This window comes from Rosa rugosa, chromosome 5, assembly GCF_958449725.1.
Source record: "Rosa rugosa chromosome 5, drRosRugo1.1, whole genome shotgun sequence".
In the NCBI taxonomy this organism is placed as follows: Eukaryota; Viridiplantae; Streptophyta; class Magnoliopsida; order Rosales; family Rosaceae; genus Rosa; species Rosa rugosa.
In genome coordinates, this window is record NC_084824.1 from 32,064,509 (window position 1) to 32,076,830 (window position 12,322).

A 12,322-nucleotide genomic window follows, 5' to 3' on the forward strand; every position below is an offset into this window, starting at 1 on the left:
TTGAATGGATATCTCCAAGATTTTCCGAGATTATCTCTAATTAAAACTCTATTACCACTAGGTCAAGTAACCTAGAGTTTGGGCCAGACACATATTCTGGATTTACTTGAACACTCCCCCTTGTGTTGCCCAAATGTGGTGCTCCTCTAGTTGCCTCATTAAAAACCTTGCCGAGTAACAAAAACCCTGTGGGACAAAAATAACCTTGGTCGAAGGGGAAAAAGAGCACAACAAACCTTTCACGTTTCGAGACTATACGTGTAGACATCTCCCCTTGATGTCTGCATCTCCCCCTGATGACAACAGTCATGAGAGTTCAGATAACTTCTGCAAACAATGCTACCAACACGTTTCTCGAAAGTGGAATTTAGGCAATGACTTACTGAGCAAGTCTACCACACTGTACTCAGATCGAACCTAGTTCACTTTGATCTTAAGGAGAGTCTGTTGTCGCTTTTGATGTAGCCTTGCTTCACTTATTCAAAATAAGCAGCATTATCCTAAATGTTCGTAGGCTCATCTGTGGTAGACTTCAAACCACAATTGTTCAAACATGAGTAATTATAGATCCAATCCATATACATTCACGAACCACTTCGTGAAGAGCAATAATCTCTGCATTGTTTGAAGATATAGCGACTAGGGTATATTCTGTAGACCTCCAAGATATCACGGTCTTTACCCATGGTGAACACTTAACCAGTTTGGGAATGACCTTTGTGTGGGTAAGAGAGATACTCAATATCAGCAAAACCTTCCAAAACACATGTCGTTTTGGGATGGAGATAGTGGACGGAAGCCAGTGTTGGCGGCGTTCTTGGTGTGTGATGGGTCCGAATCCATCATCTCTCTGTAGGGATAGAACAAGCCCATATCAATAGTACATCTCAAGTATCGAAGGATATCTTTTACACCAATTCAATGGCGTCGCGTTGGTGCAAAGCTATATCTAGCTAACAAGTTCATAACATATGAGATGTCTGGTCTTGTGCATTGAGCTAAGTACAATAATGCGCCTATTGTACTTAAGTAGAGCACTTTTGCCTCTAGCACATCTTCGTCATCATCCTTCGGACGAAGAGGATCATTTTCAGGATCAAGATTACGGACGATCATGGGGGTGCTTGAAGGTTTGACTTTGTCAAAATGCCTAAGCATCTATCAACATGCTGCTCAAGTTCCAAACCGAGACATAATCGTGTTCTCCCAAAAACCTTCATCTCAAACTCGGATTTCAAGTGTTCAGCGGTTTCCCTTAACTTTTTAAGGGCTTCCAATAAAGATCATGTCCAACATGAACCGCGATAGAATCCGAAACTTGTTATGGAAACGCGTGGGCATATCCCTTCCCAATCAAGTAGTCACTTTAGTGAGCGTTTCAACCTTATTGTAAACGCACTTCGTGGTCTAGAGCCACTTGACTTGGGTAAATGAAGTTCACCATGAACTTTCATGTATATTCCGTATCTAGATCCCCATATAGAGCCACATTTGTAAGCTGCATGTTCAGTTATTAGGAAACTACAAAACTGACAAGGTAGTGGAGTGCAATGACATCCATTACGAGATAATATATCTCATCGTAGTCGATTCCAGGGCGTTTTGTGAGAAGCCTTGCCCCATAAAGCGAGATTGCCATCTCTTTTTCTCATCACGCTTTCTAACGAAGACCCATTAGCCAATAGGTTTTATGTTAGGAGGTGTTGGCATCACTGGCTAGGAAACCTTCCTCTTCGTTAGAGAATCCAACTTAATTTGGATCGCATCTTTCCATTTAGGCCAAATTTCTCTACGTTGGCATTCATTCATCAACGGAGCATGGTTCGATATCATCGGACTCAACAAACTCATGTGCAACGAAATGCGCAACTACATCATCAATTATGATGGAGTTTCTATCCCACGTCTCATGTACACTAGTGTAATTTTCATATAGCTCTATATTCTCAGAAATAAGTTCTGATGTTGAGGCGTCCCCCAACGATAACCATAATCCTGAAGATTCTCATGAGACAGATTTTGAGTCTTGATGATCAAAGGATTGGAATGTGCCAAAGTCTCCTTCGAACGCACGGGCCTCCCATGCATCCTTCCTGGGGCCATGGCCTATAACGCCAAAGTGCCACTCTCTTTGGCTTTGGCGCCATGCCTACCTCCGTGTAGGGTGGTGCTACATCCTCTCGTAGGGACGTTCTTCCTTGAAGGCATATTTGCAAAAGATGTGTGATCTCGTCACTTTAATGGGTATCGAGATGAGACATAGTGAGGACTGACCACGACAATTCCTGTCGTTCCTGCTGAACATTTGTGTTCTTATCTCCCCCTAACGATGGGAAGACTGTCCCATCAAAGTGACATCAGCAAATCTAGCGGTAAGGAGATCGCCTAGCAAAAGTGGCGGACGATTGTTGGAGTCTCAAATCCAACGTAGTTGCCCATTTGTCTGTAAGGACCCATCACAGGGCGTTGTGATGGCGCAATTGGCACATAAATGGCACACTCAAACATGCGTAAGTACGATACTTGTACCCAGTCACTAGCTGTAACGCAGAGGTAGATTGAGTGGCAGTGGGTCGTAGACTAATTAGCATAGCTGCATGCGATATTGCATCACCCCAAGCGGATATAAGGAGATTGGTACGCATTACAAATGTCCGTACTACCATCGTAGTCGTTTTCGCGAGACCATTTGGGTGTGTTCATAAGAATATGATGTCCAACATCAGTTCCATTGCAATAACCATCGAAAGACTTCGATGTAAACTCTCTAGCATCGTCAAGTCCAATTGACGGAATAGGATGATCCGGGGAGTGAGCCCGTTGTCATATGATATTTGCTAGGAGTGTAGCATAAGCAGCATTACAAGTGGACAATGGCACAACACGTGACCAGCGTGTTTGCGTGTCAACCAATCATCATGAGATATTTAAACGTCCGCAAGTTGGTTGAATCAGTCCATAGAATCCCCATGGATTCTATGTAAGAAGAGAATGAGTATTATCATCTCCTTTACATAGGACGGTCTCAGTCCTAATTTCCCTAAGGAACAGGCTTTGTAAACGAGCGAGAGGCTTTAGAAGCAACCAATGAGGATTGTGGTTGGGCCTGAGCGTCTGAAAAGCTACTTGAAGCAAAGTTGGTGATTGTAGCATCACCTAGGGAGCCATCACCGTGAGGGACGCCATCCATGGCGTCATGGATAGGGACTGTGCTAGCCCTAGGTTGGTGGTGGACGGTGGCGGTGCCAGAGGCAGCAGCGGAGGTCGCACTTAGTCCAGGAATCAACTTTTGATTCATGTTTCGTTTCGCTCGAAAGAATGGATGTCCGTGTGAAGTCTTTAGTAGACGGATCATCATGACTAGGATGACCTATCCTGTCATGACAAAGCCATTATGTGTCTAAATCCAAGAGATATTCTCTCATAACTTTATTGGATTTAATAGCTCGAATAGTGACATAGAGTCCACTAGAGAGACACATAAACTTCTCTACGATTCGTCTTTGTTCGCAATCATTAGAGGTATTGCAAAGGAACACATTTCCGTTCTCTACATGCGTTTTCGCAGGGAATCCATTGGCTATTCATAGGTGCGATTTTCCCTAGGAGCGTAGAGAGTTTCTGTGACAGTAATCAAGGTGCCATTTGGCAAGGGGAAGTTGGGCTATTCCATGTCCTTGAATTAATATTGATGACCCAGTCATAGTAGTCACAAAAGTAATGTGCTCAGAATCAAAATGGAGTCATAATGAAAAGAACTCAAAATTTTATGCATAAGCCAACGGAGTACATCATTGTCTCTTAACCATTAGGATAATCTAATCCAAATGCTAGCTAATGCAAAACAAAGGTAGTCGTTTGACTTCTTTCGGTAACTCCAAAATAAATATCACCAGGTGAGTAGAGAGATGTCGGTGGAGCAAAGCTCGCTTAAGTACCACTTATCTCAAAACCTTCCTAGACACCATACTCATTTTGGATGAGCCTACGTGAAGAAAAACTAAACCAATGGCATTTACTACAAAGTATATGGCAATTGCCTATTACATCTCTTGGAAAAATAAAGACTTAAACAGAATTGGCGATCTATTGATCCCAACCAGATTCGTAGTCTTTAACCCTTCACTCTAGATCATCTTCTTGATCTTCTTGTTCTACATAGTGAGCTTCTCTTGCTTCACAATACGCTTTGTAGGCGGTGACAATTTCTGCATGAGCTCTACAAATATGTGCCCAATGACCGGATACTCCACATCGAGTACATACATCTCTTTGTTCAGACTCCATTGATTGAGGCGCTTTGAAAACGTCATTTAGATGGCTCTTAGTGTTGGTGGTACCACCAACATGGCCAGAGGCATTGCCTCCCTCTCTCTTTCCACGTTGACCTCTTCGGTTCCGTGTTTTCCTATTTTGGCGGTTACCTTCCCAAGTAGAGCGAGTATATGGACTAGAACGTCCAGAAGTATCCCTAAGATTAGGGTTTCGCTCTTGGCGCCCTCTCTTAGGGGCGCAACTAACAGGACCCGCCCCAGATTTCACCCTGAAATCTGATGTGGCCCTGCGGGGCCCACTTTAGAAGAAATTCTACCAAAAATTTGGCGGAACTTCCCCTAAAAGTAGGCTACCCAAAACCTGTAGGAAAACATTTACACTTCTAAATCATCCATCCTTAATCTTCTGGAGCCATCTGCTCCCCAAATCACAACTCCAATTTCACAAATATCAGTCTCAACCCAAAAGCAATATTAATCCCATAGGTTATCAGAGCAATACTAATCCACTAGGTGACAAAGAAAACAGAAATAGAATGAGTACGCGGAAGCAATGCTGTTGGCTATGCCTCGATTCCATGTACGCCCGACCTCAACTAATTTCGCCTGCAAACTGGGCATTTGAAACCGAAGGGCCCAGGGGAAAGTAATTGAAAAACACGTTAGAGTGAGTGGACAAAAATAAACGACTAAATAAATAATTTAAATAAAGCAAGTTGTATTACTTCCCCATGAATTTAAATTCATAAAACTTCGATGCATGCAACGTTTATAAAACGTATGTCTTTAAAACTCGGAGTCTCGTGAAAACATATCAGTCCCCGCTGGCTAAGAGAATTGGACTAGCCCCGCTAGTCAAGTAACAAATAAAAGGATATGGGGAAGAGATTTCACCATACTGGTAAAGGAGCCCCTCAGGCTCTACCTACCCTCGACTGCCACTCACACATAGATTGTGTGAGGAGGAGAACTAATAACCTCGACTACCACTCACGTGAGGAGGAGAATAAATCACCTCGACTGCCACTCACAAACACAAAGTAAGTGAGGAGGAGAATAAGCTACCTCAACTGCCACTCACAAACACAAAGTAAGTGAGGAGGAGACCTAATCGAATGACCCGAGTATGGTGAGGAAAAACAATCGAAAACCAGTAAATCAGTAAGGCTTCCCCAACCTCGCAACAAAACACGAGTATGAATCCCATCCATACTCGGAAAATCTCAAGAAAATATATATTCCAATGACGTGGCCCCGCACGCCAAAATATTCTAGAATTCATAAACCATTAGGCGAGAAATAATCGCTAAAATAATTCAATCAAAAATCCCAATTTCGAAAAATATTCCAAAAAATCTCAATATCGACGAATAAAATATATTAATAAATTCCGGAAATCACCTCGGAAAGTAATTCATCGAAAATCACTTAAATCATGATTTCAAATAAAAACCATATATCGGAGATACTTATCAAAGGCTCAAAATCCATTCCCGAATCATAATTGAAAATAAATTATAATTAATCTCTGAAAATTTAATCATATTCCGAAAACAAATCATGAAATCCAAATCTGAGCATAATAGATTCGTATATGAAATTCATATGGAAAAACAATGCCAAAATTATAATCCAAGGCAAAATATTATGCTCGATAATAAAATGATAAATAAATTATTATTTCTGGAAAAATAAATGCATGCATCATTCTTTAAAAATAAAAGTCCACTCACAGTACTATTCAGGTGATCACGCATACGAGTTCCTTCGTCGAGCAATCGCTCGGTACGTCACCCTTTAAACGTCCGGATTAAGCCCGTGAAGAAAACCCAGAAATGGGTTTCAGATCCCCTCTTCGATTCGACCTCTACACCGGAAATTGCAGCAAGAGGGGTTGGGGAAAACGTTCACCAGCTCGAGGAGTCCCTGCTGTCCACTTTTGGCGGTCAGAGGTGGTCGGAAACCATGGAATCGCCGGAAGGATCGAAATTGGACCCGGAAGGAACTTCACGTCGATTTGAGCTTTTCCGGCCAAATCGTTGCAAATCAAGGGCACCAGCGTGAAGGTGGGAAGGAGGCGAGTTTTTGGTGGCTTGGAACACGCCGGGGACGGCCGGACGGCGTCGAATTGCAGCGAGGAAGCTGCTGCCCGAAGAGGAAGGGGGAGAGCGCGGGGAAGAGAGAGAGCTGGGGTGAGTTACCGGAAATGGAAACCTACCTCGGTAATTTTCCATATATATATATAATTTTTACCATGAACAGTAACTTTCACATTTTCTCGTATAACTTTCGCATGCGAACTCCGATTTTTACGAACCACATATGCACGCGCTCGGTTTAACATCCTCTACAACTTTCGTGAAGAAAATTTTCTTAGATTTTGACCCGAACAAAAAGTCATATTCTAACCCCCCCTAAACTGTAAAATGATAACTGCGAACGGTAAAACGTACCGTAATTCACATACACATAGTAAAAGAGGTTAAATCGGATATGGGGTGTAACAATTCACCCCCCCTTATAAAAATTTCGCCCTCAAAATTTACGTACCTGTTAGAAGAGGTGGGGGTACTGCCGTATCATTTGTTCTTCTGATTCCCAAGTAGCTTGTTCCACTAGGTGATTACTCCAGAGTACTTAACAAAAGGTATCGTCTTGAATCTGAGTATTTGCTCCCTTCTATCAAGGATCTAAATTAGTTCCTCCTCATAAGTCAAGTCCTCCTTCAAACGAATAGGTTGTTCTTCTAAGGCGTGTGAGGAATCCGAAATATATTTGCGGAGCATGGACACGTGGAAAACATCATGAATTTGTGATAACCTTGGAGGCAGCACAAGCTGATAAGAGACGGGGCCAATTCGCTCCTTAATCATAACAGGTCCAATATCTCTAGGACTGAGCTTTCCACGCTTCCAAAATCTTACAACACCCTTCCAAGGAGACAATTTTAGGAATACCCAATCACCTTGTTGAGATTCCAAGTCTTTCCTGCGGTTATCCGCATAACTCTTTTGTCTACTCTAAGCTGTCATAAGTATTTCCCTAATCAACTTAACCTTTTCAGTAGTAATCTGGATAATTTCCGGACCAATGAGCTTCCTTTCTTCAACTTCATCCCAACACAGCGGAATACGACACTGTTTCCCCTATAGAGCCTCATAAGGAGCCATGTCAATACTGGAATGATGCCTATTGTTGTATGCAAACTCTATCAATGCCAGATGGCTATCCCAGTTTCCTTTTAACTGCATAACGCAAGATCTCAACATGTCCTCCAGAGTCTGAATAGTTTCTCTCTGGTGGTCCATCAGTCTGAGGGTGAAAAGCAATGCTAAAATTCAACTAAGTACCCGAAGTTACAAGTAAGCTCCTCCAAAGCTTTGAAGTGAAACAGGGATCCTGATCTGAGACAATAGATACAGGTGACCCATGAAGTCTTACAATCTCAAGTCAACAACCAACAAAACTCTGATGATCCCCACAACAAAAGCAATGAAACATGTTCATAATCTAAAATTATCAACGTCCAAAGTCGAATCACTTGTCTTGTTGGACCATGTAGCACCATAAGTTCGCGAGTACATGAATTCCGGTGTAAAAGAAAATTCATTTCAATGGTTAGCTTAGACAACACATGGCATTGACGTCACAAACACTACGCCAATATTTGAATCAGACAACATGCATCAGACAACTGCGCACATTTTCTCTGTCGTCTGAAAAATTCAGACGACAGCAAGAATTATTCTATTGTGTATGATTCAATCATACAACAGTTATTGAAAAATAGGTGTGATGTTGATCCACATTTCTTTAAGGGACAACAGATTTTCAGATTGCTGTTGTCCAAATATCTAGTTTCAGACAACATAATAAATGATGATGTTGTTTCATAGTTATTCAAACAATGATTGAAATTTGATGTCGTCTGAATAAATTCAATCAGACAACTCTTTTTACATTGCTATTGTGTAATTTATTATCAGACAATCACTATGTTTTGATGTTGTCTGATATTTTTCAGTTCAGACAACATCTTTTCTTGTATGTTGTGTGACATTTTTACATACAATTGGTCTTTAATTTATATTGTCTGTTTTTAGGATCAAAATAGGGTCAAAACTCAATTGTTTTACTCCATCCATTGAATTTGCCCGCCCATTTTTTGGCCAAAATTTAAACTTCCCCCTTTTCACCAAACCCCTTGTTTTAATTTGGGAAAGGAAAAAAGGTTCAGATGCAGAAGGAGGCCCAACACTCGAGAGTTCCCCAATCTCTCTCCTCCGCCTCTACAAAAATCGGAGACCAGCCTTTTGGCCTTATTTCGACACCGCCACCATCAAACGACGGCACATAGAGCGGGGAGAAAACCCCAGCCAACCCGTCGCTAGTTTCAGTTCTCCACTCTCTCTTAATCAAAGCCATCAGATTCGCCTCACCAAATTGAAAAGAGATAGTCATCTTCCACTGTCCCCTTCTAGAAGAAAGATGCAGGGAAGAGAGCGGCCCAGAGTGGCCTAAGATTCGTCATCTTTCATTCATCACGAGTAAGACTTTTCTTCATCTATTACTAAACTAGTTGTTAAATTGGGTCATTTGATTCTTCTCTTTTAATTTTGATTAATCTATCTATTAGTTTGAAAAGGCAAACTGAACTAAAAAGTTTTTGTTGCTGTGAAAATCCCTATTTCTTGTTTTAATCTAGCACTGACCAAACTTCTTTTCTATTAGTTAGTTGGAAATATTGAAATCGAGAATTGACCAACACAGAGTACAATAAGTTTCTTGAAGTGCCGACATCGAGACAAATAAGGTATGTTCTTCAAACATGCTACCACTACCCTTTTCAATGCATTAAACCCTTCCCCTTCTTGATTACTTGGCAAAGGCTCAGAAGGTTTTTATTTTTTTTATGCTAATATGAGAGGAGTCTTTGGTTGGTGGAAGTTGCAGAGAGATAGAAGTTCCTCTATGATAGTCTACCTAACTGATTTGCGGCGTGCGAGCTTCAGCTGTGGAATCCTAAGGCTCCTCTAATTTCGTTAATCGCATGGGGAAAGCTTGGTTAATCTCTAAGGTAGTTTTTGTTAATATTTTATTCTTTTGTTTTTACTATCTGTTGTCTCAGATTTTACATGCTTTGATTGTGTAATATGTAGTTGTTAATTGGGTTTTGGTTCAAACATCAATCCAATTGTTAATTTTAGTATGTTCAGTTGAGGAGACTTTGAAAATTTGATGGTCATGTCTGACCAAACGCAGCTTAATATGGTGGAGTATATAACCTTTATGGTTTTGATTTGTTGGATGGTTAGTTTGGCATATCTAGATGGTCTATTGCTCATATCCCTCTGCAGGGGTCTTGATGGTGGTCTATATTTGTTGAAAGTCATATCTTGCCGGAAAGGAAGTATAGGATTATTTTAGGCTTTCAGCTGTGATTTGTCTAATAGAACTTACATGAAGTATAGTTTTGGATTTCTTTGGTACTACCAGAAGGTAATTTCCTATATATGACTGAAACACTCACCGACAAGACTGAATACAGAGATAGATGTGTTGGGTGTTTTTTTTTTTTTTTTTTTTGTTGGGGTGGGGGGGGGGGGGGGCAAGGTTCTTGGTGAATGCTAAGGACGCACATGTAGCCAATTTCAGCCATTTGAACATCAACTGTTGAGGGCCTCTTGTTGTTAGAAGCCTCTTGTTGTTTTCTAATATCTTCCTTGTTTATTACTTACAGCAACCAAGGCCAGTTGCAACTCAAATGGGCATATTGAATGCAAATGGGATAAGTTGGGATTTTAGATTAGATTCAGCAACTCACATACTTGCTATTGTGATACTAAGCTGGCATGATGTAGAAGCTATCTAGGCTACAATGGAGTTTGGTGAATTCTAGTTTGGTAGATTTTATGATTTTATCTCATCAGATTGATTTTTACATGCAGATGATTGACCTCCATCTCTAACTCAAATTGTATTTCTTTATCAGTAGTTACGTACGGAAGTGAAATGGCTGAATATTCCAAGTGAGGTGGTGGGTGCTTGTTGTCTTGATTTACATTACAAGCTCTCAAGGTATTCCCTTCTGGTCTCTTTATTTAATATCTAATCATAATAAATTAATGCTTGATTGTTGTTTTTGTTATGAAGTAGTGACATCCCTGTTTATGACTTCAGAATGTGATGCATTGCTTATACTCTCATGTTTATGACTTTAAGTGAATGATCTTGTATTCATGTACTCAGATGATCGAATACTTGCTGTGGTTTTTTATGTTATAGTACTGGGAGTGAAAACTTGGTGTGCAATGCAACTTTGGGAGTAGAGAAGAAAAACTCTGGACATCTCAACTTGACAGAATGCTAAAGAAGCAGAGAATGAGAAAATACCATTGATCAGGTAAATTCTTTTAACTGTCCTATCTCTTCTAAGTTCTCTAGCTACTGCCCACTTCTTATGCATATTTGCTGATGCATGTATGTCTTGTTGATAATGCCTGTATTGTGCTATTATATATGTGTGTTCAAGTTTGAGATTTACTTTTTGTAGATTATTCTTATTAATTATAATGCTTGCTGATTTCCTTGTTATGGTTTCACTTCTATATGCTATTTCCTTATTACTTTCTATAGATCCTTGTAAGAACTGCACTGCACAAATGGTATCAATATATTTTAGCATCAAAGTGCATTTTGAAAAGTGAGATGGGGCATTTATTTTGATAAGCTACCAATTTGGTATATATATATATATCAACCAGCATTTTGCACCATCTTGCATCACATCTGAGTGTCCAATTCTCTTTACAGGTTAGCAACTGGAGGTTGTGCAGCTGTAGAACCATTTCCTGCTATAAATCCATCTCGAATCCTCCTTGCAATGCCTCAAGCTTCAGTTAGTTGTAGTTGAAATGTACCATCAATTCAGAATAGAATTTTGGGATGAATACTGTGTTGATGTTATTGGGATGAATATTGATAGTGGAATATTGTAGATCTTGTTGGATAAATGGAACCCTTTTGGTATCAATATTGAATGTGTTTGTAGATGCGTTGATTGATAGGTTTTTGTTAGATGCAATATCCATAATGCATGTCTTATTATCCAATTTCAGACAATGCAAGCTCACCAGAAAACCATTGTCTAACAATTGAGCACAAAAAAATCAAATAAAAAAACTGTTGTTTGTACAACATAACAACAATATCTTTTAAACTGGTTCTATTGCCCAACATTGTAAAATACAATGACAAAGCTACATATTCTATTGTGTGAAACAAAGGAAAACAACAAAGAGTACAAAGAAACTATTGTCTCACTTGATTAACCAGTACATCATACTAGGAAAACCATGGTTGGAAATAAACTCCAATAATTGCAAAATCTAGAAAGTTGTTGTTTGACTAAACAACACACAAGAGATTACTATGAGAAAAATAGAGTGAAACTTTAACAGACAATGTTACACTATAAGTTATGTTGTCTTAATGACCTCAGAAATTCCTATTCTTTAAATTCTGTTGACTTAATTCACTTTGGACAACAGCTACTTGAAGTTGTCTATTGTCTTTTCTGGTGTTCAGACAACAGGTTTGTTAGCTCTTGCTATTGTCCAAATTTTCTTCAGACGACAGAATCTTGCTGTTGTCTGATAGTCCCATCAGACGGCTCCCACTCAGTCAACAACAAAGAGGGGCATCAGACGACAGCGAAAAACTGTCGTCTGATCATATTATTGGCGTAGTGAAATCACCCTGTTAAAATTATAGCTTAGAAAACTTTCTCATAAAAGTTGCTTAGTGAAGATCCAACCCATTCACCATCAATTGTGATAACCACAAGATGGTCATTGCTAATCGACAATTCTAAAACAAATTTCCTTAGCTATTACAGGACAACACTTCCTTCCTTGTTTGTTTGTGCTTAAATTCTAATCGGAGGTCGTTCACATAAAGATCCCATAGTTGTCAAACATATAAAGGTCAACCTCGAACGAACCAATAAGTTCATAATCAAGTAGGTTATGGGGCCACTACACTTCTGC

General features: G+C 40.0%; 1 long non-coding RNA gene across 10 annotated transcripts; it reads left to right on the top strand.

The window, feature by feature from the left end:
• Positions 1–8,308: 8,308 nt before the first annotated feature.
• Positions 8,309–11,296, top strand: LOC133711031 (uncharacterized). Of its 10 annotated transcripts, none has more exons than XR_009847038.1 (7): positions 8,319–8,821; positions 9,006–9,087; positions 9,205–9,351; positions 10,015–10,177; positions 10,267–10,352; positions 10,560–10,677; positions 11,088–11,296. It is a non-coding gene; the product is annotated as an uncharacterized LOC133711031 (long non-coding RNA). The 10 variants fall into 10 exon arrangements; XR_009847034.1 differs by having other exon boundaries at positions 8,321–8,821; positions 9,222–9,351; XR_009847035.1 differs by having other exon boundaries at positions 8,322–8,821; positions 9,228–9,351.
• The last annotated feature ends 1,026 nt before the right edge of the window (positions 11,297–12,322 follow it).